This window comes from Gymnogyps californianus, chromosome Z, assembly GCF_018139145.2.
Source record: "Gymnogyps californianus isolate 813 chromosome Z, ASM1813914v2, whole genome shotgun sequence".
NCBI lineage: Eukaryota > Metazoa > Chordata > Aves > Accipitriformes > Cathartidae > Gymnogyps > Gymnogyps californianus.
The window spans coordinates 59209693-59222406 of NC_059500.1; the positions used below are offsets into that span (position 1 = coordinate 59209693).

Below are 12714 nucleotides of genomic sequence, written 5' to 3' on the forward strand. Positions count from 1 at the left end.
GAAACTGGTCTTCACTTTAAAGATTTCCCTCACTGCTTTTTCACTAGCTCTTATACAGGACTTAAGTGGGTAAATTAAAAATGGTAAATAATACCTAAAATAATTTTGCATTTTTTTCAAAAGCAACAATGTGCCTTGTTGTATAGCTACTTATGTTCTTCTAACAGACTAGATCTTATTTCCATTATACTATAGAAAAGTAACTTTTTTTTTTTTTTAAACAGACTATCCTTTTTTTTTGTCTCCTTTGTGACCACTCAGGTTGCTGCATTCTTCTTAAGACCACATTTGAGCTACACCCCATAGTCCCGTTGACACGCCTGGCAAATTGTTCTAGACAAGCTCCTAGGAGAGGGCTTGCCAGAGTTTCTCCACAGATTCATCCAGGACTGTATTTGGTGCCGTTATTAAGCAGTTTTAACTCCAGTATTTCTTTTCAGTCTTTGTATTTTCTTAGTTCAAATAAGAAGCTACTCATAAGTCTCCTTACCAAAAAAAAAAAAAAAAAAAAAAAGAAAAAACCCCCCACCCTTGCTGATTAAATTTAGTGTGCAAATTGTGTTAGACAGTAAGAATACCTCAGAAAAATATGCAGGGTTTACATAAACTGTCCTTAACTTCTATTTATTCTAAACCTTCCATTCTCGTTAAGATGATAAACCCAGAGAGTTTATGTTTGTGGTACGTATTATACAACCTTGGTTACAATGGCAGAACTGTAATCCTAAATACGTGTCCTAGTAATCTTAATTATCACAGTAAGTTTAACAACTGTTTTTGGCATTTGTAGAACAAAGAGTGATCCAAGAATATGGAAAATATTTACAACAATAACTCTGGAAAATACAGCAGTAATTAATTATTTCCTATAAGAAAAATAACAGTCTTGACAGAAAATAAAAACCCCCTCTTTCAGCACAACAATCCAACAGGATAAGTACTTCTGGACTGTTTTGTATTGTATGTCTCCCAGCACAACGAATTCTGCATAAATAAATTTTAGCAATAAGTAACAAAAGACCAAAACTGCTTGATATCACAAAAAAAATCAACATGCAAAATATTTTATGATAATGAGGTTAATAAATTTAAATATATAACTTCTTTTGGATACCTAGGTTCATCTGTAAAAATAGCCATCCAAAAGTTTAACAGATCTGTATGTATATAACTCATATATCCACGGAGCAAGAAATAACCAACCAACATTTAAAGGAAGTATTCAATTAGGAATCAGTCAAAAAAAAAAAAAAGAGAGAAAAATCAAGTGCTCTGTGCCAAGAAAGTTTTTGACTACACAACCACTTTTTTATCCTATTCAGAACACAGCACAAAGAAAGCATTTGAGGTAATACATTGCAAGGGCAAAGTAAGAAGAAAACTTAACTTTAAGCATCTAGGATCATAAAAATACAAGTAGATATCACAACTCAATTCACTAATCATTTATCATGTACTGGTGCTTAATAACTTTAACCAACCATTAGAGTCTGTAAAGATCTAGCGTAACATTTCTGGCTCCTGGCTACAAACACCTAGGTCTCCTTTTTTCCTGAAAACAGTTACAAAATACTTGCCAAATACTCTTACTGTATCCACAGTACTTTTCAAATCCAACATTGGCATGCCACAGCTGTTTTTTCTGTTTTCCACCTGTGCTTAAGCTCCTACTTTTTAAAATTGATTAATTTCTCTGAAGCTACAAGAGAAAACTCCCATACCCTTTAATTTCTCCTCATGGGCCCCCGCAGTAAGCTGATCTAGCACACATCTGGCTGATACATAAACCATGCCAAGCTCTGTTTGAAAGGCTTGTCTAAAGCCTCACGGTATTCTTAAAGTGAGTACAGACCAGAAAAAAACAACTCTGATTTATTTTATAATGCAGATTTGGGCATTTCAATATGTTATCAAATTAAAGCATCTTCAAAATAATGAGAAAAAGGAACCTTTTAAGCTCCTGCTATTCCTGAAACTAAAGGCTGCCGACATACTAAAGCCACCAACTGCATGTAATCTAGCAAGAAATATGTGCACAAAATGTTTGAAGGGGAAATATGGTCAATAATAATTCCTGGTACTTGTTCCAGTTTCTTGCTTCTGATTAATAGATTAATTGCTTTGTGAAGATGAGAGTGGAAGCAAGGTGGTTTCTCTTTGCTTAGCAAAAGGCACAACGGAGTCCCTCCTATATGCTCCCCCTTTCCATTCAAAATAAGTAAGTGTTGTAAATGTAACTCAGAACAATGTTTAGTTTCCAAGTGCATCCCCCCCCTCTCCCCACCAAACAGAAGAGATATGTCCATATGGCAGACAGACACTCAATAAAAGGAGGACTGGACAGGACTGACAAACGACCACAAGTATGCTGGGAAGCACTGAATTTCAAGCATTCAATTTTCTAAGTGCAGAGACTGCCCAATAGCTGGCAACATCTAGGTGTTTTTATTCAGTAAAAGCATTCGGAAGTTTATTTTGAATACATTTGGGTTTCTTCCTCTGCTTCTGGAAGCAGCGTGACTCTCTTAGAACAAACCTAGTACTGTTATCCAAACAACATTATGAATCTAATTAGGAGGCATATTTATAGAAGCTTTTGGAGGAAAAAGAGCAGGAAGTCAGGCCACTGTTACTGTGCTTACGGACACCCTGTATAAGCAGCAATCAGCCAAAACTAACGCATCCATACTTCCAGATGTATGGAAAATACCCGACCTCAGGCCTGCTGGTTTTGTACTTTAGGCTGCAGCTGTAAGGTAAGAAAAGAGGATCCAATTCCAACCTTGAGGACAGGAGCTGGTGGAAAACTAGTTTTATGTCTATTGCTGATCAGAGTCATGTACAAGAAAAGATGGCCCTGACTTTTGATGCAGCAGAAGCGTTAAGGTGTGCATGGCCTGCAGGGAAGGCTGCCAGCCTTAGGGGATCATTATTTCACTTTTCTCCAGTTCCATCTTTTGAGGGGGAGGGAAGAAATGACTACTTTGACCTAACACCTTTTTTTCTTCCTTTAAAAAGATAAAAGCAAAAAAACCCCACTTCCAGGGATATGAAGCTGCCAAAACTTAGAATTACATGCAAACAGCAGAGACAAATGTTCTAATATGCAGGCATTAAAGCCTCAGGATTGTGCCCAGAACTCACATTTTCCATCCTAATATTCTGTACCCCCTCTTCCTTGGTGTTTACTTGAGAGGAGTCTGCTCCGATTGCCTTCTGTCACTTCTCTGGCACACGATAAACAGGGCAATCTGGAGCTAATTTAAGTGGTTTAGTACATCAGGATACAGCTGGGAAAGGTTTCGCGAGAAAAACTGGGGAGGAAGAAAAGGGCTGTGCACGGTCCAGCTGAGCCTGCGCACAGGAAGGCAGTACAGACGGGAGCCTGCAGCCAGGGAGAACTGGCCCATGTTGAAACACTCCAACCAGCCCAGGAACAGCAGAAACCTCAACGCAGGGAATTAAGAAGTCCACTCCTAACAGCAGGAGTGGCAGGGCCACCACTCAGTGTCAGGAGCATTTCAGCTGATCCCTGGTCATCCAGCAGTTACCCAACTCCCCCTGTGTGTCTACAACTCTTATATTTCATCCGCTATGAGCCAGATGTCTTTTTTTCTTCTTAAGTGTAGGCACATGCATTGGCTTTACACAGTGCAAACTATGACTTGATTCCGGCAACTGGACAGATTTACATCTGTTTTTCACATCACTTTTGTCTGAGAGGAGTGACTCAAGTTTTTAATCACTTGGGGCCCTAGCTATACCCAGAATATATTGGCTCAATTCACTAGCAGAAAGAAACACACGTCTGCTGACATAAAGACATAAAAATGAAACAAAACTCTTTAGTTATTACCTACCACACCAGACATTTGAAAAAAGGGCAGCATGCACCTTAGTAAGAAGTATCTGTCCCTAAGCTAACTCTCACACCAAGCACATAAACCACAAAAACTGAAATTCCATTCCACAATTGTCTAAACCAAATACATCAATAAAAGAGTAAAGAAAATAATACTCTTTATAACACTAGTCTTAAACTTCAGGGGGGACAAAAAAGGTTAATTACTTTGTGATCTGTTGCAACTATTCCATCTCCTGTAGGTTGTTTCATTCTCCTAGAGGTGACAATGAAATGAAACAGGGAAGTTTATTCAGCATGCGCGGACAAGGTGGAAAATGCATCAGTCTTGTATAGGCACATTTAACAATGTCCAAGCCTCTCCCAACAGCTACCTCAGCTTTTGCTACATGCAATCAAGCTTACAGGGAAGGAAAGGGATTATTTGATAAGGTAATGTGGTGACATAGAAACACAGGTAATGAAGAGAAATGGAAGTTTACATAAATAATTTTCTTTCCCTTTAATGACCTAAGCAGTACTTTTAATCAGTTTTCATAAATCTGTTTTTCAGCAATGGATTATGTTTTCCAGGTGGGGAAATGGCAGAGAACATACTTGCTGAATGAGTATTTCAGAGTAATTTTTTGCTTGTTATTTATGTCTTTAACATCTTTGCTGGGTGATAGGTAACAATGGCTGAATAACACACTGCTGAATCTAAGAAAAAGGATGTTACGCTGGATAAAACTGAACCTATTTTCTCCAAATAAACAGAAAAAACCCTAGTGTTTACAGTGTGCCTAATATTCTCCTCCTTCTTAATTTTGTCACATCAATGTTACATTCAAGTGAGTGACAAGAAGGAGCACTTACACTCAAAATTCTTAATTTAATAATGATTATTCTATTCCAACTTTATGATTTATTTTTTTCCCAGCTACATGCCAAAACATGCCCTCTCCTAATTGCTCCCATGTTTGAATTTCTGCAATATGCCTGCAAGACACCATGCTAGTTCAGTAAGGTCACCAGCAATTTCCTCTTGGCAAGATCCAATCTTTCTCCAACATCATCATCCTTGCCACTTTTGACCGTATTTCCTGAATCCTGAAGTTGTGAAATCTCTCCTCTTGGCAACTATCTAGCTTTACAGACCACATTCAGTCCCCATATACACATATAACTCTCAGCAATTTCAAAGGGGAGCTGTTCATATGCACAACGGGAACAATTGTAGACTTCAAAGAAATAGTCAAATTGCATATTTTGCTCTTGGTGGGCATTATGGTTTTGATGTTTTTGCGCCTAATGATCATTCCTTAGAAAGTTTAACCTGCAAACTCTATACTTTACAGGTTAACTGGTTTCCTGTTCCATTGCTGATACTGAGAAAGAAGCAGAAAAATCCATAATGCACTAACAGAATCTTCTCTCAAAGACAGTATTTCACTATAAACAGAGCTTTAGCCCTGGATGGCCAAGTATTTCCCAGTACACCCATACTTCAGAAATAAGTTAATCTTTTCATTTTCAGAAGATGTCTTGCCTTCTTTCCTCTGCAAATTCCTTATCTAATGTTAAAGCCACAAAGCACATCCACTTTATGGTTCAACCTGTGCTTGCAAAAGGAGTCTGTCCTCTATTGCTTGTCATCCCTGATGCCACCAACAGTTAGAATTTATCATCTCTTTCATATTATTGACCAAACCACTCACATGATCCTCCCTCAGCCTGCTCAGTCCAAACTTGCATTAGCAAAGATCTACTGTTTCAGTCAAATGGACAGGATCACTGTAAACAAGGGTGAAACAAGACGGAATGGTGGCATCCTGTGTGGTGAGCTCCCCCAATCTCCACAATTACAGTTGCAGTTTTATCTTCCTCATAAGGACTTCTGCTCTCCTGAGTAACCACTACCTGACTCGTGTATGTGAGTCCAGAAGTCCCGTCTTCCCCCTACTCCCACTTCAGCAAAGGAGTTACTAATCCTTCAAAAATCCAATTTCAAGTCTCTCTCAGGATTATGGAATAAGTGACCCATTAAATTAGTCAAGGTCTTCAGGTCCATGTTTTCCCAAAGCCTCTCTTCTCACTTGCCTTAGGCTGCAGCAAGATGTGCTCTTTTGGCTCTGACTAAACTAATTTAAAGAGTTAAGTTAATTAAAAGCTCTCAGATCGCACAAGAGGTCAACAGTCCCTAAAAAAGGCTGGTATAATTGCATGTGTGCTTACTCTTAACACAGTTCCGTCAAAACTATCTGGATTAATAAACCAAACCCACTGTAACTATTAAAAACATTCAAGCCACCCAAGGTCACTTGGAGAGAATCACAGGAAGCCACATGCAGTCCCTGAACGCAGCTGAGAGACCTCAGGGGCAATTGCCTGTGAAGGGAGGCACCTGCGGGCAGAAAAAGCCCCTAACCTTAGTCCCACTCATCAGCATCACTGTCTACACAGATATTCTTCTTCCTGAGGCATGCATTTTTCCTTTCAATTTTTTTTGCATTTGCATTCTTTCTGCTACCTTTGACTTTCTAATGAACTGCAACTGTTGGCCAGCAGTAGTTTATATCTCCTAGTCAATGTGAACCATTTGTGGTCAGTAAAATGTTATTATTAAACTGTTTTAAACAAAGGCTTTGCTTTTTCCGTCCATTGAAATCACTGGAATACAGCTTGATGGCAGCGTAATGTATGATACATTCAAGTAGGCAGATATGAATTCATATCATTTGCAGCCACAACTGCAACTACGTACAACTTGCATGAGAAAAGTAATGGAAGCCACTTTTTTTTTTTACCCCCATGAGAACAGTAATGGAAGAATACTATTGAAAAAATTCGGACTTAACAGAAAAGCATGCATAGGATGTCATTCTTCAGATCCACTTGTTACAAATGCTTATTTGATAGCAAAATGTGTTACAATGCTGAGTGCAAATAGCAGACTCAAAGAGATGTAACTATTAAAACTGTCATTAAATTTTGCGTATCAGACGTCAACATATTCTAACTATTTCATTGTTAATTTGATAAAATATATTCTTGCAAGATATCAGAAGCAGCACAGTGCTCCAATACATGCAGTTCTCTGCACTGATCAGTAATAATCTTTTGCATAGCCTAAACATGTAGATCGTATATAGTACAAAAAGTTAATAATTAAAAACATGCACTACAGTTGCTGCATTATTTGTTTTTATACGTAGTTGGTTAAAGCCATTTACTCTAAAATATAAGTGAAATTACTGCTGCAGATTTCTGGTTCTTCCCAACCAAGTTCAAGCAACTCTGGAATCTTAATACAGAATTCAGGGTCAGCCCACTTCAATGTACACAAAGCTCTGGCTATATTTTAACTGGAGAAAATGCAGTTAGAGGTCAAACCTAAGAGCAGGCACAGGCAGCATTCCACACGGCAGCAGCGCTCAAAGTTCAGATAAAAAGTAGGGGTGTTCCCTCCTGCTTAAAGAGAAATGTAAAGATAGATGCTGTACAGTAAGAGACAGATATTCCAGTCATAGGAGGCACCTGAAGGTATCCAGAGACGCAGAGATTTGCAAAGGGCATAAAGACAGATAGTAGGAACGTATAGAGAAAGCAGAGGAAAGATTAAGACTAAGCTGTAAGGAACTGAAAAATACAAAGAAAGATCCTTACCAAAGGAGGTGAAATTAGCTTACTAGTTCCAGTGTTAATACGAAGAGATAAAAAACCTGCAATGGACACTGCAGTAAGAGCTCTCCAAGCCAGTTTCACATTAGACATTTACATGATCTGATACACTCACCCATGGCCAAATCTTAACACCCTCAACTAATGTGCACAGTTACTTTCAAACTCACCCTGCTCACCTTCGCTAGCTCTGAAGCTGCATACTTTCCATCTTCTAGCCTTAGCTATTTTACAGATTTTTTTTCCAATACTAAAACCTTCCATTATAGTTCCCAACCCTGTTTCATCAAAAAAATCCTTCTTTTCTGCATACACAGGAGATGGGCAACATTAGGCCCATCTAAGTTTAAATCCCTTCTAAATCTTAGAGAAACAGATGATTAGGAAAATCTATAGGCAAGAGCACAAAACTATGATACAAAAGTTTCCTTCCACTTTTGAAGTCAACCAATTTTTAACTGATACAGTATCTTGCTATAAATCAATTGTAATTTGGAATAACTAACATGCATTTCTAGATTTTAGTGTTTCTTTGGGTTTTTTTAACTCAAAAATCTGTAAAACGTATGGCTTCCTTGGCATTCAGCACATCTACATTCTGACACTAAGTAAATTCTGCTGGTTTTACTCTCCCATGAATCAAGGCAGAGAGGGAAAATCTTACTCCTTTAACGCTTGTTAAAGTGAAATAATCCACAAATACAGATCTATTATATTCTGTACACAAAAATAACATGAAATAATGGAAAGTGAGAAAGAGAAAAGAATACGAACGATAGTTGTGCGGAGCTTTTATTTGGAAGTTCTCCGTTTCTTCTGTAGAGTTTAGCCTTCACTCACATGTTTATTTGGAGCATACTTTAATTTTGGAATATTCATAAATATACGAAACAGATGTACTAACCAAACAATAGTTTAGATGAACATATAGGTATGAAAAAAATGAAAAAGCACAGAAGGAAAACAGATCCAGAACATCTCAGCAGGGATTCAAGTAATCTTTTTCAGATACTACTTATTTGACTAAGGCCATCTTACACCACCTGCAGCTTCTTCCAAATTCTTAACCCAGACCAGACAATATTGCATGTTTCTTTCCCAAGTGAATCCATGATAGATTTTCCCTATGTTTCTATATTGATTCATAGAAGCAAGGGCTGTCTCTGTGATTGACAAAGTAAATCTCTTGGAGAAGCAATATTTCTAAATAAATATGAAAGCTTTGTGTGAGACAGTTCTGTGTTGTTCCAAACAACATTAATCAGTTACGAAGGAAATCTAAAAATTTATGTATATAAAATTTCAAACTTCAGTCTATTTGCATTTGTTCTATTAAACAATTATTAAGGAAATACTGAAATACAAAATTATAAAAAGCTAAGTACTTCCATTTTCATCATTTTTTATGATCTTCTATAATATAATGCACTGGTGGAGTTCGCAGTGCTGAGGGACATGGGACAGGCGAAGAGTAAAGTCAGGACCCTGAATTTTAGGAAAGCAAACTTCCAGCTGTTCAAGGAGTTAGTCAATAGGACCCCCTGGGAAACTGCCCTCAGGGACAAGGGAGCAGAACAGAGCTGGCAGATCTTTAAGGATGCTTTCCATAGAGTGCAAGAGCTCTCAATCCCCAGGTGGAAGAAATCAGGAAAGGAAGGCAAGAGACTGGCATGGCTGAGTCAAGACCTGCTGGTCAAACTAAAGGGCAAGAAGGAAATGCACAGGCAGTGGAAGCAGGGACAGGTATCCTGGGAAAAGTATAGGGACGTTGCCCGGTTCTGTAGGAATGGCGTCAGGAAGGCCAAGGCACGGCTGGAGCTGAACTTGGCAAGGGACGCAAGGAATAATAAGAAGGGCTTCTACAGGTATGTCAGCCAGAAAAGGGAGGTCAAAGAAAGTGTACCCACCCGATCAACATGACTGGCAAACTGGTAACAACGGACAAGGAGAAGGCTGAGGTACTCAACAATATTTTTGCCTCGGTCTTCACTGGCAACCTCACTTCCCACACCACTCGAGTGGATGGACCGCAAGACAGGGACTGGGGGAAGCAAAGTCCTTCCCACTGTAAGAGAAGATCAGGTTCATTACCACCTGAGGAACCTGAACATACATAAGTCTATGGGACCTGAGGAGATGCATCCGAGAGTCCTGAGGGAATTGCCTGATGTAGTTGCCAAGCCACTCTCCATGATATTTGAAAAGTCATGGCAGTCAGGTGAAGACCTCGGAGACTGTAAAGAGGGAAACATTGCACCCATTTTTAAAAAGGGTAGAAAGGAGGATCCTGGGAACTACCGACCTGTCAGCCTCACCGCTGTGCCTGGGAAGGCACAGATCCTCCTAGAAGCTATGCTAAGGCATATGGAGGACAGGGAGGTGATTCAAGACAGCCAGCATGGCTTCACCAAGGGCAAGTCTTGCCTGACCAACCTAGTGGCCTTCTATGATGGAGTGACTACATCAGTGGACAAGGGAAGAGCTACTCATGTCATCTATCTGGACTTCTGTAAGGCCTTTGACACGGTCCCCCCCAACATCCTTCTCTCTAAATTGGAGAGATATGGATTTGATGGGTGGACTGTTCCATGGATAAGGAATTGGCTGAATGGTCGCATCCAGAGAGCAGTGGTCAATGGCTCAACGTCTGGATGGAGATCAGTGATGAGTGGTGTCCCTCAGGGGTCCATACCGGGACCAGTACTGTTTAATATCTTCCTCAACAATATAGACAGTGGGATTGAGTGCACCCTCAGCAAATTTTCAGGTGACACCAAGCTGAGTGGCACAGTTAACACACCTGAGGGACGGCATGCCATTTAGAGGGACCTGGACAAGCTTCAGAAGTGGGCCCATGTGAACCTCATGAGGTTCAGCAAGGCCAAGTGCAAGGTTCTGTACGTGGGTCAGGGCAACTCCCAGTATCAATACAGGCTGGGGGATGAAGGGATTGAGAGCAGCCCTGCAGAGAAGGACTTGGGGGTACTGGTGGATGAAAAACTGGACATGAGCCAGCAATGTGTGCTTGCAGCCCAGAAAACCAACCGTATCTTGGGCTGCATCAAAAGAAGTGTGGCCAGCAGGTTGAGGGAGGTGATTCTGCCCCTCTACTCCGCCCTGGTGAGACCCCGCCTGGAGTGCTGCGTCCAGCTCTGGAGTCATCAGCACAGGAAAGACATGGACCTGTTGGAGTGGGTCCAGAGGAGGGCCACAAAAATGATCAGAGGGATGGAACACCTCTCCTATGAGGAAAGGCTGAGAGAGTTGGGGTTGTTCAGCCTGGAGAAGAGAAGGCTCTGGGGAGACCTTGTTGTGGCCTTTCCATACTTAAAGGGGGCTTCTAAGAAAGATGGGGACAGACTTTTTAGTAGGGTCTGCAGTGATAGGACAAGGGGTAATGGTTTTAAACTAAAAGAGGGTAGATTCAGACTAGATATAAGGAAGACATTTTTTATGATGAGAGTGGTGAAACACTGGAACAGGTTGCCCAGAGAGGTGGTAGATGCCCCATCCCTGGAAACATTCAAGGTCAGGTTGGACGGGGCTCTGAGCAACCTGATCTAGTTGAAGATGGCCCTGCTCATTGCAGGGGGGGTTGGACTAGATGACCTTTAAAGGTCCCTTCCAACCCAAACCATTCTATGATTCTATAAAATCAAGCTATTTAAGAAAACATAATAGCAGATATTAAAAAAATATTAGTGCTCTACATGACGGATTTAGTATATATTCACTCCGCTGAGTGATTCCTAGTGATATTAAAAGCAGTATTCCTCTTTTCCTTGCATATTCAAAGTTCAAAAGTTGGTTATAGAAGAAATTTAGGTTCTAAAAGAATAATGGCAATATACAAAAGAGATGTTGTAGCTATCTCCTTTGTTAATGTTGGTTAAGAAACTAGTTGATTAGTCAATGCCATATATTTGGCTATATCTTAATATTTAGTACCTTTAATAGTATTTGGTAATTTAATAGTACCCAATATATATGTAAATTCATGGCGGTAGTCTAAAACAACATACAGGACAAGGAAGAAATACTAAGAGTCATGCAAGGAAGACTTGTGACGAAAAACAGAGAAAGATGATTTACTCAAAGTTTTTCTAAGCTTTTTGAAATCACCTGTAGTGTTACATTACAAGACAGTCTCCCACAGAAGTGGAAGACATTTCACTGTTTGGATACCTAAGATGGGCAATCAGGGAAATGGACAGAAACCCATACCCACCAGGTCCTAGTAAAATAAGGAAGGAGCAAATTCCTTCCCTCTCCTCAAGTTTCTGATACGTTTCCACTGTGCAATACCCGAGCTGAGAATGATGAAAGCTTAAAAAGAAACTCAAAGTCACATGGTTTTGGGACGTTCTTCCCCTTTTCTTGTTGTGCTACTTCATTAGGAGATTTTATGAGTTGTAAACAGCAACAACAGAAATATACTTCTAATCCTGAATCTCATAGCATCTAAAGTGATCCTACCACCATGCCACCATCAGCCAGGCAGCACAATTACCTTAACAGAGGATGAATCACAGGGGATGACAGATTGAGGACAGATTTTTAACCACCTTTGTCTCACTGATCCAAAACAGTATGAACCACTAAACTGGATGATGGAAGATGTTGCTTCTTTCTCTCCTTTGTGTAATTCTGGCTTTGTTTTCTAATACAGAGATTTTTATTTTTCTCTCTGCTACTGCAATCTTGTATTTTAAAAACCAAATGCAATTCAACTTCAAGCACTAGTGACCATATAGGTTCCTTTAATCCACAACAACTAAACAATAATGGGTGTAACAAGTATAGAAAAAGATGGCAGATATAAGATGGCATATTCAATTCATCCACAGTTTAATTCTGTAAACATTTGTTACATGTTACATATCTAGTGCTCCTTTGAAGGGCTGGGGCTTTATGAGCAATCATGCTCTTATTCTTAATCAGAACCATATGGAGGTCAGTGTGAGGGTCCATCCAACTGAAACAGAACTGGAAAGTATATTAAAAGTTAACTGTGAAATTATTTCATATGTAACTTAAAGAGTTTAAGAAGCCAATTTAACAATGTTAGTGTCTCAGTATTGTTGAAAACAGCATGTCAATGAAGTGACTCACACTACCTAACGATATTTCTACAAAGCAGATTTCTGAAGTTTGCAACTAAAAATAAAAGAAGTAACATGCAACACGCAAAC

General features: G+C 39.6%; 1 protein-coding gene across 1 annotated transcript in view; it reads right to left on the reverse strand.

The window, feature by feature from the left end:
• Nucleotides 1-12714, reverse strand: part of ARSB (arylsulfatase B) — a 70020-nt gene that overhangs the window by 43176 nt on the left and 14130 nt on the right. The window lies entirely within an intron of this gene.